Source organism: Colobus angolensis, unplaced genomic scaffold (genome assembly GCF_000951035.1).
Source record: "Colobus angolensis palliatus isolate OR3802 unplaced genomic scaffold, Cang.pa_1.0 Scaffold163, whole genome shotgun sequence".
Classification (NCBI taxonomy): Eukaryota; Metazoa; Chordata; class Mammalia; order Primates; family Cercopithecidae; genus Colobus; species Colobus angolensis.
Window position 1 is genome coordinate 6,486,477 of NW_012114744.1, and position 17,383 is coordinate 6,503,859.

Consider the following 17,383-nt stretch of genomic DNA (forward strand, 5'->3'; position numbering starts at 1 on the left):
TCTGCACAGCAAAAGAAACTACCATCAGAGTGAACAGGCAACCTACAGAATGGGAGAAAATTTTTGCAATCTACCCATCTGACAAAGGGCTAATACCCAGAATCTACAAACAACTTTAACAAATTTACAAGAAAAACAGAACTCCATCAAAAAGTGGGCAAAGGATATGAACAGACACTTCTCAAAAGAAGACATTTATGCAGCCAATAGACACATGAGAAAATGCTCATCAGCACTGGTCATCAGAGAAATGCAAATCAAAACCACAATGAGATACCATCTTACACCAGTTAGAATGGTGATCATTAAAAAGTCAGGAAACAGGCCGAGCGTGGTGGCTCAAGCCTGTAATCCCAGCACGTTGGGAGGCCGAGACAGGCAGATCACAAGGTCAGGAGATCGAGACCATCCTGGCTAACCCCGTGAAACCCTGTCTCTACTAAAAAATACAAAAAACTAGCCGGGTGAGGTGGCGGGCACCTGTAGTCCCAGCTACTCGGGAGGCTGAGGTAGGAGAATGGCCTGAACCCAGGAGGTGGAGCTTGCAGTGAGCTGAGATCCGGCCACTGCACACCAGCCTGGGTGACAGAGCGAGACTCCGTCTCAAAAAAAAAAAAAAAAAAAAGTCAGGAAACAACAGATGCTGGAGAGGAGGTGGAGAAATAGGAATGCTTTTATACTATTGGTAGAAGTGTAAACTAGTTCAATGTGGGGTGGGTGGCTGGGGGAGGGATGGCATTAGGAGAAATACCTAATGTAAGTGACAAGTTGATGGGTGCAGCAAACCAACATGGCACATCTATACCTATGTAACAAAGCTGCATGTTGTGCACATGTACCCTAGAACTTAATGTATAATAATTTTAAAAAGAAGATGAAAAATTAAGACTCGGGAAAGGAAAAAGAATTGTGCAAGGTCTCAGTGTTGGCAGCAGAACTACACTAGGATTTCAATTGTGTGACTTCTGATGTAGCATACTACATTCACACCATGCAGAGCTACCCACGTGCAGTGCAAAACCTGAGCATATTTTAGCAATAAATTTTAAATGCAAAAAAAAAGAAAATGAAAGCATATAGAAATAGTACAAAACAAATTTTCTGGTTCAGTGAACACAAGAAATGGTCCTGAACACACATAGTATTTTTAAGAGCTAACATGTATAGATCACTGACCGTGTGCCAGGCACTGTGCTAAGCACTTTCCAAACACCATTTATATAATCTTCACAATTCGATGAAATTGGCACTGTAACCAAGAATGATGAAGCTGAGTTTGAGAAACTAACTCATCAACATCCCTAGCTCATAATGAAGTAAGCAGAGACGAGTGTCCAAGGAGTTCAGCTGCAATGCCCATACTCTTAACCAATTCCCAGTACCTGTACCACAGGATTACAGTCTCTCATCAAACCATCCTATAAGTTATCAAGTTATATGGGTTGCCAATTTATATAAGCAGATCATTCTAAACTGATTTCTTATATACTAAGCTACATTCTTCAATTCCCACTGATTAAGGTGACCACATTTCTCCCTATAAATGGAAAGCCCACATTTATGTACAAGAAAAAGAATATTTGTACCTGTAAATTTACAGGAAAGCAGCAGGATTACCTGAAAATCAAAAGAAATAAAAGAGAATACCTTTATTTTCTCTTTGTCATCTGGGACTCAAGTAGCAATTATTTGTTTATTATCTTCTTGGGTTATTTACAGAAAATATTTACAAGGAGATATTTCTGAAACATATTTATTGAAGTATTTTATATGGCTGTATAGAAGACAGACACCATACCAAGAATATTTATGAAACACAAAGATCTGATCCTTACTTCATCAAACTCAGCTTCAGAAGACAAATGGTTGAAATGTATGCCAGACTTTATTGTTGCTGTGGAACTATGGTCACCTGATGTGATGGGAAAGCGAATAATGCTGCTTCAGTTTTCCTGGTAGAATGCTTCAGTTTCATTCAACATTCATGTTAATTAAAAGTGTTATGAAAAATTATCTCTAGTGCCTTACATTCTCATTCCTCTCATAAGAGAAAAGGAAAGAGAAGATATTCATTACTTTAGCTACAGATTTCCTTAACCCTATTTTTTTGTGTGTAAGAAGCCTGCTTCAGAAATTATGAGACAGAAAGGAAATACTATGTAAAATGAACTGAGAGAGGAGGATAGAATCAAAAAGTAAATGAATAGTTATAAATAGAGTTTTCCATATTAGGAAAAAAATATTTTAAAATGCCAAATAGCTTCATCATTTTCCCCCATCCTCTTTATTTCTACCACCATTTGCACATATATGTTTCTGGTATTTCTACGTACATATGTATGAAGAATAAGGGCTATTCAATTTGTAAATATTAAAAGGCTACAGGAAATTTACTAGATAGGAATTTCTTGATCTTTTGTTATCTACTGAAGTACCCCTTCTAAAATACTCTCAGTTCTACAGAGACAAGCAGTATTACATGGGGGAAATATTTGAGGCTAAATTGGGCCACATAGTTTCATATAACATGAATAAATAAATGATCATATAAGTATAAATACATACACAGAGTCAAAAAGAATTTGAGAAGACATCTACTTCATAGCATGCCTCTAGGTTGGGGAGTCTTGAAATTGTCAAAGGCAGATAGTTACCTAAGGAGTTTTGCTTGATTGACCAAAAATTTGCTGCAGGGAGAACAGCTAGATATGGAGTGATAAGTAAACTGAGTTTTCCTCAGACAAAAATTTTAAAACTTAACTTCATTCAAGTTTTATAAATTATCACACTATCACCTGCTAGTTTTAACAACTGAACAAGACAAAAATTTATATGAGGATTTTTAAAAAAGATACACTAGCTCTCATGTTAAATACCCTTCCTCCAACCCAACAGAAATAACCTGCATTTCCACGTAGTTGTACCAGCAAATGCATACACACATATTCTCTTTCCTTGTTTTTCCCCCACTCCCCCCAACACCCAGCTTTTGTTTGTTTACTATTTTACAAAAGTTAAGTAATATAAATATGTAATTTGGTTTTTTCTTTAATAATACATCATATGCATCCTTCTGGGTCAATAGATATAAACAGAATTCACACTTTTGACTAACTGTGTTATGTGGATTAATTAAAATGTGTTTACCCATTCCTCTATTAATGGCATTCAAATTTTTAATAGTTTTTGACCATTAGAAAGTTTCAATAAATATTCTCATGTGCAAATATTTATGAACTATTTTGTTTACTTCTTTCTATGCAATAAATCCTTTGACATGATATCAGCCTAATAACTATCTTGTATAATAAAAACTCCCAATATTCGCCTCAGCTACTTGGAACCCATAGCTCTAAGTCAATTCACCTATAGCTAGTTGGCCTATCAGTATTTCACTTAATGATCAATTTGTCTCAAACAAGGTCAGATTAGGCATATGGTATACCATGTAAGTTCATTATTTGATTCCTCCTCTTTAAATATTTGTTCAATAGTAATGTAGTGGAAAAATTATTTTCTACTAATGATAACTAAATACCAACTTTACGTTCAAAACACTTATTACATGTCCTAAATATCACAAGGCATCTTGGTTTTTTGTAACTCTCTTTCATTTATAAATTATTTTATACATCATCCTTTTAATTTTATTTTCCTTTCACTGTGAAAGAATAGTCCCCTAATTATCAACTCATCAGGAGGTGTTTTAAAGGTATTTAAGTTAATAAAATAAATCATTTGTTCCCAGACATAATATATGCCTGCAGAATTAGGAGATAGAGAATTAAAATGGAAAGAAGATACAAAAATAATAAGTAAGTTCAAAAGACTGTGATTTATTAATGTTGAAAATAAAGTGGAGTAAAACATAACAGAATACGTTAACTCTTGGGTTCTTGCTATTTGTACACACGTATATACATATTGGCATATCGTTTAGAAAAAAAATTATTGAAACCATCATGCACAAGGCACCATGCTAGATAACATGGAGTACCATATAACTTAGAAGACATAGTCCCAACCCCATATTTGTGTTATACACAAATAGGCAAACCTCTCTTCCATTGCCTTCTATGGTGATTTATTTTAGTGTCAGTCAGCTGCTCTTCAAAAAAGAACACATTATACATCTTCTATTTTATGCTTCTCTCATCACTTTGCCAATAACTTTCGGTTTTTTGCTACCTAAAGGTCTTCTGATTTCTATCATAGAGTTTGTCTTTTAAGGAGCAAGCATGGACTTATTTTAATACTTTATATACACAGGATATATTATGTAATATGAGGACAACTGTGTTTCAAGTGGATGTAGATCATAATTTTGGCCTAAGCCACAGAGGTAAATAATTTCTAGGTGACAAAGATATTAGACAGGAAATGGCCACCTATTCCTTCACTATATAATATATTACTTTGTTAGGAGCATATCTCCAAAAGACCTTTGCTATAATGCTTCCACTGGAGTGAATTGTTATAGCATTCCCATTCCGATGAATTCGTCCTCATTCTAAATGTTTTGAAGTTTCAGAATACCGTTAAGAATAAATGAAACTATATTTCCCTTCTGCTGTGGCTGCAAAAACCCAGTATAGACAACTCCGCCTGATGACAACTTAAAACTTCGTACAAAATACTACCTGAGGACTCTGCAAGGCAAGACACATTGTGGAGGTGAGCCAGAAATTGCTAAAGCAATCCAAACTGGGTGGGTGGTGAGTCCTTCACCTTTGTTTCTTTTCTCTTCATAGAGAAACAGTAATTAATTAATTTGTCATCAGAAACCATGGAAGCTGGGAAACAGTAGTAGAAGGTCTTTAAGATGTTGAAAGAAAAAAATTGTCAGCAAAAAATTCTTTATTCAAGGAAAATATCCATCAGGAGGAAAAATATAGAAATTTTCATATGAAAGAAAATGGATAATTTTCTTTAGCAGAGTTGCTCTAAAGGAATACCAGATGAAATTCTTCTAGCTGAAGAGAAAGGATACCAGAAGAAACTTGGATATTGAGGAATGAAGGAAGAGTAAGAAAAATGGTAAATATGTGGTTAAATAGAAAAGACAGCATTTTTTTCACTTAACTTCTTTAAAATATATGTAAATATCAAAAGCAAAAATTATAACATTGTTTGATGGAGTTTTCTGTGTATGTAGCTGTAATATATATGACTGTTACAGCATAAAGGTCTTGGAGTGAAATAAAAAGATTGATACAGTAGCAAAGTTTTTACGTTTTATTTAAAGTAGTGCAATGTTGACTCCAATTATATTGTAAAATGGAAGTATCTATAGTATAATACCTAAAGGAATCAGTAAAAAATAATGCAAATAAATATACCTAAAAATCTAATGTATAAATTAAAATGAAATACCAAACAATAGTAAAATAATCCAACAGAAGGCAAGAAAAGAGAGAGAGGCTCTAAAATGGAGGGGACAAGCAAAAAAAATAATAAAGTGGTAGATTTCAACTATTTCACTTAATGCGTTAAATATAATGGTATATATATAAAAAATCAGAGACTGTAGATTAAACAAAAACAACATACATCCATATGCTATTATAAAACCCTCCTTAAGTATAAAAATAGAAGTAGGATCAATGATTATGTTACTTTCACACAAAGTAGACTTTTGACAAATAATTTTACCAGGGATAAATAGCAACATTACCTCCTGATAATGGGGTCATACATATACACTGATGTGTATGTTAAGTACACAAGTGTGTATGCACTTAACATCAGAGTTTCAGGTTACATGAAACTCATATTTTACAGATAAAACATTCACCAAAAGATTGAATTTTCTGGGTGAAAAAAAAAACAGATTTAACAAAGCAAAATCATACAATTCTTACTGTAACAAACTAGAAATCTAGTAACAGAAATAATTAAACTGGAAAACAAGTATGTGGAAATTATTATTATTATTTTCTTTCTTTCTTTCTTTCTTTTTTTGTGACGGAGTCTTGCTCTGTTGCCCATTCTGGAGTGCAGTGGCGCAATCTGGGCTCACTGCAAGCTCCGCCTCCCGGGTTCACGCCATTCTCCTGCCTCAGCCTCCCGAGTACCTGGGACTACAGGTGCCTGCCACCACGCCCGGCTAATTTTTTGTATTTTTAGTAGAAACGGGGTTTCACCATGTTAACCAGGATGGTCTCCATCTCCTGACCTCGTGATCCGCCCGCCTTGGCTTCCCAAAGTGCTGGCATTACAGGTGTGAGCCACCGTGCCCGGCCGTATGTGGAAATTAAACAACACACTTTTAAATAACAATATATCAAAGAAGAAGTCACAAGGAAAATTAAAATACACTGTAAATTGATTGAACATAAAAATATATCAAAATTTGTGGAATGCAGTTACAGCTGTGCTTAAAGGGAAGTTTACAGCATTAATGCATACATTATGAAAGAAAAAAAGTCTCAAATCTAGGATCTAAGCTAAAACCTAAAAGAACTCTTAAAAATAGAACAAGTTTAAACCAAAGTACATGGAAAAAAATACAAAAAATAGAGTGGAAATATATAAACAGAAAAATAATTGAGAAAAATCAATGTAACCAAAAAGTTTTTGTGAAGATCAATATGATTTATAACCTCTGGTAGAACTGACCAACACACACACACACACACACACACACACACACACACACACAATTTATCAATATCAAGAACGATAAAAGAATCATTACAGATTTTACAGACACAAAATGTATTATAAAGAAGCATTATGAACAATGCAATGCTCATAAATGCAATAACTTAGGTGAAGTAGATGTATTCTTAAAAAGAACTTTCAAAATTCACTCAAAAGAAACAGATAACCTGACTAGTCCTATATATATGAAAGAAATTGAATTTTTAGTTTAAAACCTTCCAGTAAAGAAAACTATAAGCTCAGATGGCATCAATAGTGAATTCTACAAAACATTTAAGGGAAAAAAAAAAAACACCAAATCTACGCAAGCTCTCTCAGAAAATAGGAGAACAATTTTCCAACTTATTTTATGAGGTTAATGTTATTACACTATATCTAGCTAAAGACATTATTACAAAGAAAACATCAAATCAATATTCCTCATGAATATAAATTCAAAATTCCTAATTTGTATTCAACAATAGAAACCAGTGATAATACTTATAACCAAGTTAGGTTTACCTAAGAAGCAAGGCTGGTTCAAAATTTGAAAATCAAACAATATAATATGTATTATAAATAAATAGACTGAAGAAGAAAAACTATATGTTAATCATATTCAATGCAGAAAAAATTTGATAAAAATTCCACATTTATTAATAATAAGAAAAGGAGGAAATAAAACTGTCTTTATTTGCCTGATTTATAGGACTGTCTATGTAGAAAATCCCCAAAAAATCTACCATAAGAAAAAATAATTATCCTATAATAAGTGAGTTTAGCAAGAATATAGGATATAAAGTAAATTGTATGTTGTATGTCTATATACAATCAACAAACATTGGAAATTGAATTTTTTTTTTTTTTTTTTTGAGACAGAGTCTCGCTCTGTCGCCCAGGCTGGAGTGCAGTGGCGCGATCTCGGCTCACTACAAGCTCCGCCTCCCGGGTTCACGCCATTCTCCTGCCTCAGCCTCCCGAGTAGCTGGGAATACAGGCGCCCGCCATCTCGCCCGGCTAGTTTTTTTTTGTATTTTTAGTAGAGACGGGGTTTCACTGTGTAGACCAAAAATTAAAAGTACCTTTACAATTGTGTCACAGAACATAATGCACTTTCTAACAAAAGGTATTCAAGATCCATCAGACACAAATAGTAAAATGACAAGAGAAATCAAAGACCCTAACAAATGGAGAGATATACCATGTTCATGGTTTAGAAGACTCAGTATTGTCAATATGCCAGTTTTCTCTTGTACTGCTTTATAGCTTCAATGCAGTTCCAATTAATATCCCAGCAGATTTATATTTGTAGAAACTGATAAGCTGATTCTACAACTTACATGGAAAGACGAAGGAACTAGAATCACCAAAGAGTTTTGGAAAAACAAATAGCTGGAAGACACTAATTGCCTGAATTTAAGTAATCAAAACAGTGAGATATTGGTGAATGGATAGACACATATGTTAATGGAATAAAATTGAGAGCCCAGAAATAGATCTACACAAATATGGTCAATACATTTTCAGTAGAAGTAAAAGTCGTTCAACAAACACAGCTGGAACAACTTGACATCAATATGTAAGAAAATGAAACTTGGCTCATTCCTCATGTCTTATAAAAAAGTTATGACAGCCAATCGAGAAACTTGAAAGGTAAAACCTACAAGAAAACATAGAAGAAAACCTTTGTGATCTTGGATAAGGTAAAGATTTCTTAGATATGACATCAAAGCACTATTCATAAAGAAAAAAATGTTGAATTTAAATTTATGAAATTTAAAACTGCTCTATGAAAGACAATGCAAGGAATGAAAAAAGCTGCAAAGTGGGAGAAAATATTTGCAAAACACGAATCTAACAAATAACTTCTATCAAAAATATATTAAAATCTTACAAGGCTCATAATAAAAAATAATCTATTTTTTCAATACCAAAGATTTGACATACACTTCTTTGAAAAAGATATGGAGATGACAAATAAGCTCATGGAATGGTTGCCAACATCATTGTCGTTAGGAAAATGCCAATTAAATTCACAACGAGATAGCATCCACTTCTTAGCATGGCTAAAAATTTAAAATAACAATATCAAGTGTTGGCCAGAATGGCAGCAACTGGAACTCTCATGTATTGCTGGAGAGAACATAAAATGATACAACCACTTCGGAAAACATGTTGACAGATTTTTATGTACTTAATCATACAGTTAACATACAATCAAACGGATCCAGTCCCAGCAATCCTGCCCCCACAAAAGGAAAACATCTTCCAAATATTTCTAGAAGTTTTATGTATAATTGCCAAAAGTTGGAAATAACCTATATAACCTTCAGCTGATAATGGGTTAATAAACTGTGGTACGTCCATCAGTAGAAAATTTCTCAGCTATTAAAATAAATACACTCCTGATATATACAAAAACACTAATGAATCTCAAATTCATTTTGCTAAGTAAAAATAATTTGACTCAAAAAGTTATATCATGTCTCATTCCATTTTTATGACATCCTGAAAATGTCATAAAACTGAAGAGAAAACAAATCAGTCATGGGTTGGGTATGCTGGGACTACATAGAGGGGCAGATGATGACAAAACGGGCATAAGCAAGTTTTGAGAAATGATGGGGCCGTTCTAAATGTTGATTGTGGTGTATTTTTTGAAATATAAAAGAAATGATTTGCATTGTATGTGAGTTATAACTCAATAAAAAGTAAACATTACCAAGAAAAAGGAAAATGTTTTCTAGTAACTACAAAACATATTGCAGTTGAATCAAATGTATTAACTCTATCAAAACCTGATGCATTAATTTTTATGGATTTCCCTAAGGTACAAGATGTAACTATAGTTTGGGGTAGAATATTTTTTGGCATTTCATCCACAAATGTCTACATAAACATGATATAAGGCCCATATGTCTGCCTCTTAAAAATGTATGCTTTGTGTGGCATAAGCAGAAAGTTGAATGGATAGCTTGGCAGCTGTTAGCATTTGTTCAGTTTTCATTATCTGATGTACATGGGAAATAAATCTTTTCTTTTGTCAGAAGTAGCAAAAAGGTTCAAGTTTTGCTAATTCATTTACATAATTTTTTTTAACTGGAAAGAGGAAGCAGAATTTTCTCATGTTTCAAAATAAGGGAATTAATTTAAAATTGTACTTTAAGCATAATAACAATTTCAATGACATAAAATTTTAATATTTCAGGAGAAACTATATAAAACACAAATCATTGCTATAAAAAATGTAAGATGTGCATAAAAAAGGACTTGTTTTATAAACCTATTTGGAAAACTAGTGGCACTACTTGAAAAGAGAAGTCAGCATGAAATGAAGCTGTTAAGAACAGACATTCATTAGATTTCTGAAATTTTTGACTCCCCTTCTCTCCTTCCTAAACTGACTATGTGAGGCCCATTGCCAACCTGGGCCTCAATCCATAAAAATACTGAGCACATAATATCAAGTCCTGTCCTACATAACATTTTTCCACCAAAGCATGCTTTAAAATACGTTAATGACCTCTCACAGTGATGTTATTTAAAACAATACATAAAAATACATTAATCTGTTTCTTTTCTGATATTGTTCTTAAGAAATGTATCAATGAATTAACTTGGTTAAATAAAAGAAAATATCCTTAACATATAGATGTATCCATTATTTATTTCCAGTCATGATGCTAGAAAATTTCATCATTTATGACAAATAAATATATATCTAATTAATTATCATTAATCTGTCTTTACATTAGCAAATTGATTCAAAGGGAACTACACCAAAATCTAGGATATGTGATAAGACGCAATTTCTTATAGAAATTGAGCTAATTCATCAAATTTTCAATTTCCCTAAAAATAAATTTTTTTGAAATGTTAATTCTTATTTTAAGACTTTTTAGGCCTATATTTACCTATTTCTATTTAGCAACAATCTTTTAATTGAGAAAAGAGAACACGATATATACAATATTAGGAAGTAAATCTTCAAGAGACAGCTGGGAACGTTATCTGATATAGATATTCTGTACTGTGTAACTGTTTTATGTTCAACAACCACATAGTGTAAATAGCATAGATGTAAGGGAATGAATGAGTGACTTACTAACACCTTGTTACAGATAAGCGTCTCTTATTCAGCAGCATCTGAAAATTAGATCTGAGTAACATGCAGCTCATTTAAGTATATGGAGTCTGCGGAACATCTTAGTCTTTCAATGTTACATAAATCCTAATACAGTAGTGAAGCTCGGAGGTATTCCCCTCAACACAGGTTGTGAAGGGAAGATGCTCATGTTGTAAATACAATCCTTTAGATTTAGCCCTCACATTCAAACCCCACTCAAGCAGAATGTTATGGTCTCATATCCTTGCAAGTGGTGGAAAATGGTGAAATAAGCTAGCAAAATTAAATGTAACAACACACTATGTTCTTCTGAGTGGCATGGCTCTGCTGGATGGAGGTATGGAAGTCATAATTAAATGTCCTGGTGGCATTTACTTTTCTTCTTGGAAATATCATATACCACAGGAAACTGGAAATGAAGGGAAATCAGAAGGGTGATGCAGAGGTGGAGGTGCCTTGGGAAGCAAAGCCATTCAGACACACTCTCACTGGAAGAGTGACCGAAGAATGAGAGATGATGCATCCAGTTCAGCTGGATGGAGATGTCTCCCACCTTACCAGTTTTCTGTTTGAGGTTTGAACCACATACTTTCAAGAAGGTGGAAGATAATCATTTGTGACACTATCTCTCCCTCACCAAAGGTTCCAAAGCTGTAATGCTCCCTGAATGATACCTTAAGCCAACACAGGAGTCAGTTCCCTGCCTCTGTCCAAGGATGAAAACCAAGAAATAAAACTCTATCTAAAGCTATGTCATGCAATCTTTTTCTTTTATTTTCTTTTCTCTTTTTGTTTTTTTTAAGAGGGAGTTTCGCTGTTGTTGCCCAAGCTGGAGTACAACGGTGCAATCTCGGCTCACTGCAATCTCCGCCTCCTGGGTTCAAGCGATTCTCCTACTTCAGCCTCCCGAGTAGTTGGGATAACAGGTGCGCACCATCACACTAAGCTAATTTTTTGTATTTTTAGTAGAAATGGGGGTTCACCAGGTTAGCCAGGCTGGTCTCGAACTCCTGACCTCAGGTGATCCGCCCACCTCGGCCTCCCAAGATGCTGGGATTACAGGTGTGAGCCACTGCACCTGGCCCTTCATGCATTATTATTATTATTATTATTTTTTGAGGCGGAGTCTTGCTCTGTCACCCTGGCTGGGGTGCAGTGGCCGGATCTCAGCTCGCTGCAAGCTCCACCTCCCATGTTCACGCCATTCTCCTGCCTCAGACTCCGGAGTTGCTGGGACTACAGGCGCCTGCCACCTTGCCCGGCTAGTTTTTTGTATTTTTTAGTAGAGACGGGGTTTCAACGCGTTAACCAGGATGGTCTCGATCTCCTGACCTCGTGATCCACCCGTCTCGGCCTCCCAAAGTGCTGAGATTACAGGCTTGAGCCACCGCGCCCGGCCCCTTCATGCATTCTTAATCCTGAAAGTAGACAATCATCTTCCTACAGGAGATTTTTAAATTACAATTAGGGCTGAGACAAAAGATTATATTATTGAAAAGGTGGGCTGATAAGTAAATTGAACTGAACTTGTGGAACACATCTCAGGGAAACTTGTTGATAGGAACTTCTATGAGACTTTCCATGGAGAATTAGGGATTGGAGTGCAAAGAAGGGCTCTTGTCAGAGGAAGTGAAGAGTTCACCTTGGTTGACTAGTTCACATTTGTAGAAAAGCAGAGTTGAGTGAACAGGTTTCTTCAGTATTTCTCGGTTGGTCTCCTTATCTTCAGAAAGGTTCAGTCACATACAAGAATTGAAGGGAGAAGAAATTTCCGACAGAAAATTGTGTGTTCACATAGTACCTTAGAGACCAAATTTGGAGAAACTTTACCATCCATTATCTAAAGCCCCAAGGAAACTTGAGAGAGGCTCACCTTAGGTTTAGGAATAATGAAAAGGACAAACTCTAGAGCTGTCCTTTATATTTACCCTTTTGAAACACACACTTCAGTCATAGAACGTGGGTGCAGATCCAGGTAACTTGTGCAGGTTATGCTACCTCTGGCAAGACCACTGAGCAAATGGGAAAGCTGCTCTGTATAAAATGTTGTTGTTGGAGAACCAACCTGCATATAACCCTGTGCTGGACATAATCAGGTACCCCCACAAATAGTTCCTTCTCCAGCAGGGTTCTAATAATGTTAATTCAATGCTGTCGTTTCCATACCATTTTATGATATGGAAAGTCTTTATATTTGAGGTTCAATTAGACATAAATATAGCCATAAGAAGCTAGGCTTTATTTAGCTAGGTCTGTTATCAAATTTACTCAGCTCAGGCTGGGGAAATATTGAAGCTGCATTTTGCAGAACATCTAGGCCTTTATTAACTATTTTTTAAATGGCAGGATCCTTCTCAAAATGGCTAAAAAATATGAGGTTTAAAGAATTGCCATCAACTGTTTGGCTTTGACCAAGGAAAATGCATTATTTATCTTTCTTATTGTCACCTTTTTAGCTGTGATAACAAATAAAGTCTGTATGTGAGTGTGTGTGTGTGCGCATGTGTAAATGATAGAAATGGAGATGGGGAGTGGGGGTGACTGGGATAGAGAAGGGCTGTAGCTGTGTAGGCATATTGTCTGGCTATTTGTATTTTGATGTGTCTGAGCATCTGAAACCTATGCAGATGTGGGAGGAGAGAGGAAACTGTAGTTGAAGTGGACAGTATAAATTTATGAAAAATAAAATTTTTGAAACTATACTAGTAGTTTCCTAACTGTAGAGTCATATGTTTAAAAATTCCTGTGTGAGAAAAGGTATAGTGGAGAAAAATAAAATGGAGTAACTGAAATCAGAAATTAACCAATTAAAGCTTTTATACTTTTATGTTCACTACACAAAGCAGAAAAGAAAGTATTAGGCTCCCTCTCTTCACTGCAGTCTCAACAAGATGCATGCACAGCTGTTGCATCAAGTTGAGGACTAGGTACAAGTCAATGCACTGTTTATAGAGTCTGAGTCCATGAGGTCCAGGGTCAGCTTAGCAATGCAGCCAGACAAAACAACCAATAAAGCCATTTTTAAATAATTTTAGCCCATATGGACTTTTAAAAGTCCATGAAGAAGACATAAATCTACTGCAATACTTCAAATCTTCCTTTTCTCTCTCATCAGCTTCTTTCGCATATGGTGACTTCTGTGCCTCTCTCTTCAAACTGTATCCGATGACCTTCCATGAAAGTTTTAGTCCTTAAACCCTGCTATTGTGCAAATTGTTCTCTTTCTGCCCACATTCCTTCTCCTAATAGGCACCATGAAAGCCTCAAAGACCAATCAAGCAAGACAGAACATTATTTGGAAACCAGTATGGGTGGAGAAATTCACTAGATAAAGCCAGAATTTAGTTTGGTAGATAGGAAGAGAAAATAGGTCAGTATCATTTACCGTTTAATAAATCTGCCATCTCACTTTTCAATTTTTTGTTTGTTTCTTTATCCAAATGCTTAATGTCTTTGTGATTTGATGATGTAGACATGTTGACATCTACATGCCAATTCCTTCCTTCCTGCACCCATGTCCTTATATCCCTAGTTCGTGTTCATCAACTTCTTTGGTACATGAGGCAGCTCATTTATGTCACTTCTAGGGACTGTTTTCTTCCTTTAAACATGCCTTATCTTTTCCAAATCTTGACTGCAAATTAAAGTATTTTTTCTTACTATTTTATTTACTTCCCTGTTCTATTCCTAACCCTAGTTCTTTCTTCTTTAGCAATCAACAAGAGTGATTTGAAAAGTCACATATACTAGAATCCCAAATTGTACAATTAACACAGATATATACATAAATAAATTAACAAATTATCAAGTTTTGCCAAAGGAGAACTTTTTTCTTGGGACAAGACTACTGTATTTCCAAGACTGCCTTAGCTGATACAAATAAACTTTTTAACTGGAAGATTATGTTTTGTTGAAGGCATTATTGCATTACTTAAAATTGGGTGGTACAATCTGCTATGTGTTTCTTCTGCCCAGTGATCGCAAATGCCCCCTTTAACTTTACTGCAACAGCTGCTTCAACATCCTGTTCACAGTGGTGTTGGGTTGCATCAAGGATCACTGAAATGCCAGAAGACTGGCTGTGGTCCAGGATCTTGGTGGTGGTGATATTATCTCGTCATTTTAGATAAAGTATGACTTCAATTGATGGTGATGAAATATATTATGAATAAGATACAGTAATTATAACAGATGAGATCGCACAAATATGCAATAGGCCATAATCTGCCACTGTTCTTTAAACCTTTAGTTTGGTTAGAAATCTGAAGCCAGTATCATAGACTACTCTGCCTTCCAACCTAGCCAATTTTGATTTGCTGTTGCATTTGGTGCATTATTTCACAATGTGTGCTGCCTAAGTGAGTGTGCAGTGATAGCTTTAATTCTAGTTTGGCTGATATAAATATTCAATGCATGTGGTATGTCCATAGCAAAATGTTCAAAAATGCTACATTAACCCTTCCAAATAGTTGTTTAATGCTAAATGGAATAGCCAGAACCAGTTTTTGCATGCATGTTGCCATGCTTTGTGTCACAAACCCCCAGAAACCCGACCAAACCATACTGGATCATGCAAAGATCAATGCCTGACCACAGAAGACCTGGCCCAACAACTTCTAATGACTGCTGATTAGAGAAGCTGTCATTTGGGTAGAGAGTAACTGTGATCATGTGACTCTCTTTTTCAGACTATGAATGCAACAAAGAAGCTGCAGTTCATTTTTAAAAAGCAAACAAACAAAACACAGAAGCAAACTCTGGTGCTGTAAAAGTGAAGAAGACAAAACTTTGAGAAGAATAGGACCACACAGTCAAAGTTTGGATAAAGACTTGGCTACAAGGAGGAAGGAATAAGGAGGTGGCCACAGACTAAGGTTCCTTGACTGACCTTCCTAGGATTACAGTTTAAATTCATGGAAAATATAGATTTTATGTTACAAAGCACATTTATCATTCAAGATCTGTGGTGTTGACTTATGAAAAGCTGTTGTTTTTTCCAAATAACAAAGAAAGAAATAGAAAAAATTCCCTAGCAAGCTTCTGAAAATGAAATATTTACATATCATTTACATTTTTTCTAGTAAAATGTACGTAACCTAAAGTTTATCATTTTAACCACTTTTAAGTGTACAATTTAATAGTATTGAGTATATTCAGAATGTTGTGAAATTTAAAGAGGGTCAGGGCAGAGGAGGGCAAGGTTGATTTGAAAACCTCTCACCATAATTTTTATTGTATTACAACCAGGACTTTTGCTATTAGGCATGATTTAAAACTGCTACCTTAAAAAACATACTTGTGGTAATTAAGCCATTTATTTATTAGTTGGCCTGTGGCCTATTCTTATCAAACCAGAAGTTAAATTTACTTTCTGTGAGCCTAAGGCTATACTGGAAAATACAGTTCTTGTTCAAAACAGCTTAATTCATACATACTTTAACAACCTATAAATACATACATATAGTCATTCTCTTTCTGGTTATAGACACACCTACACATTCAGACGAAAAGTTTAGACTCAAGGTTTTTAAAATATTTTTACCAATTGGTGTTTCATTTTTAAAAAACAAGTAATTTTAATTGTTTGATAGAAGAACATCTTTTGAATAATCAACCACAATAGGAGAATCTGAGATATTTGAACACCATTTTAATTCAAAAAACTAGGCTCTTTTAAATCACAGTGCCAGGGGCTCTTTTGAGAGACTAAATCCTGCATCTGTAAACTAAAGATAACTGCATATGTTAAAACAGAGTTACTAACATTTACTCATATTCAAATTTCAGTGTCTGTTTAATACCTCAGACTAGTAATGGTGGACACTGAATAAAGCACGCATAGTTCTGAGGTCTCCTCTAAGAAAAATAATGCAAACACACAAATGCAAAAGTCACTATTTATTCCAAATGAGAAAGAAACCACAAGTTTACTTTTTTTAAGTGGCAAACACCACAAATATTTAAACACCTAGAAATATGGGCTAATATTTGTATTGATTAGTCAGACCCATCTCTGAATTACTACTTTTTTCGCTATGCTTTTGGCTATATGCTTTTGATGTACTTTTCATATAAGGATGATTTTGCAATATTGTTTTCTTTTGAGAGGTTAGGAAGATAACTCACTATTTTCTCAAATGGACAATATTGTCGGGGATTTTTGTATTAATAGTATAGGTAAGCATCTTGCAGCTTCACAATTCTTTATTTAACGTCACATAAATGTTTAGGATTTTTTAAAAACTTGAGTAAACCTCTACCATGTTCCTGATTTCATCTATGAGCTGTGTGATTTCAAGGCAGGTGACATTTTCTTGTGTAGTTCCAATCTTAAATGTTCTTCTACACTGACAATACTCATTAACCAGTCTGTCACTGATGTTCATATAAATTGTATCTTTCTTCACTATTCCTCAAACCAATATTTTTTAATTTCCTATTTAAAAATGTATGATATTCATAATTTTCTATGTTGTTACATTTTTATTTTTCACAGTTTCTTGGATGAATATCATACTGACATTCCCTTTGAAAACTGGCACAAGACAAGGATGTCCTCTCTCACCACTCCTATTCAACATAGTGTTGGAAGTTCTGGCTAGGGCAATCAGGCAA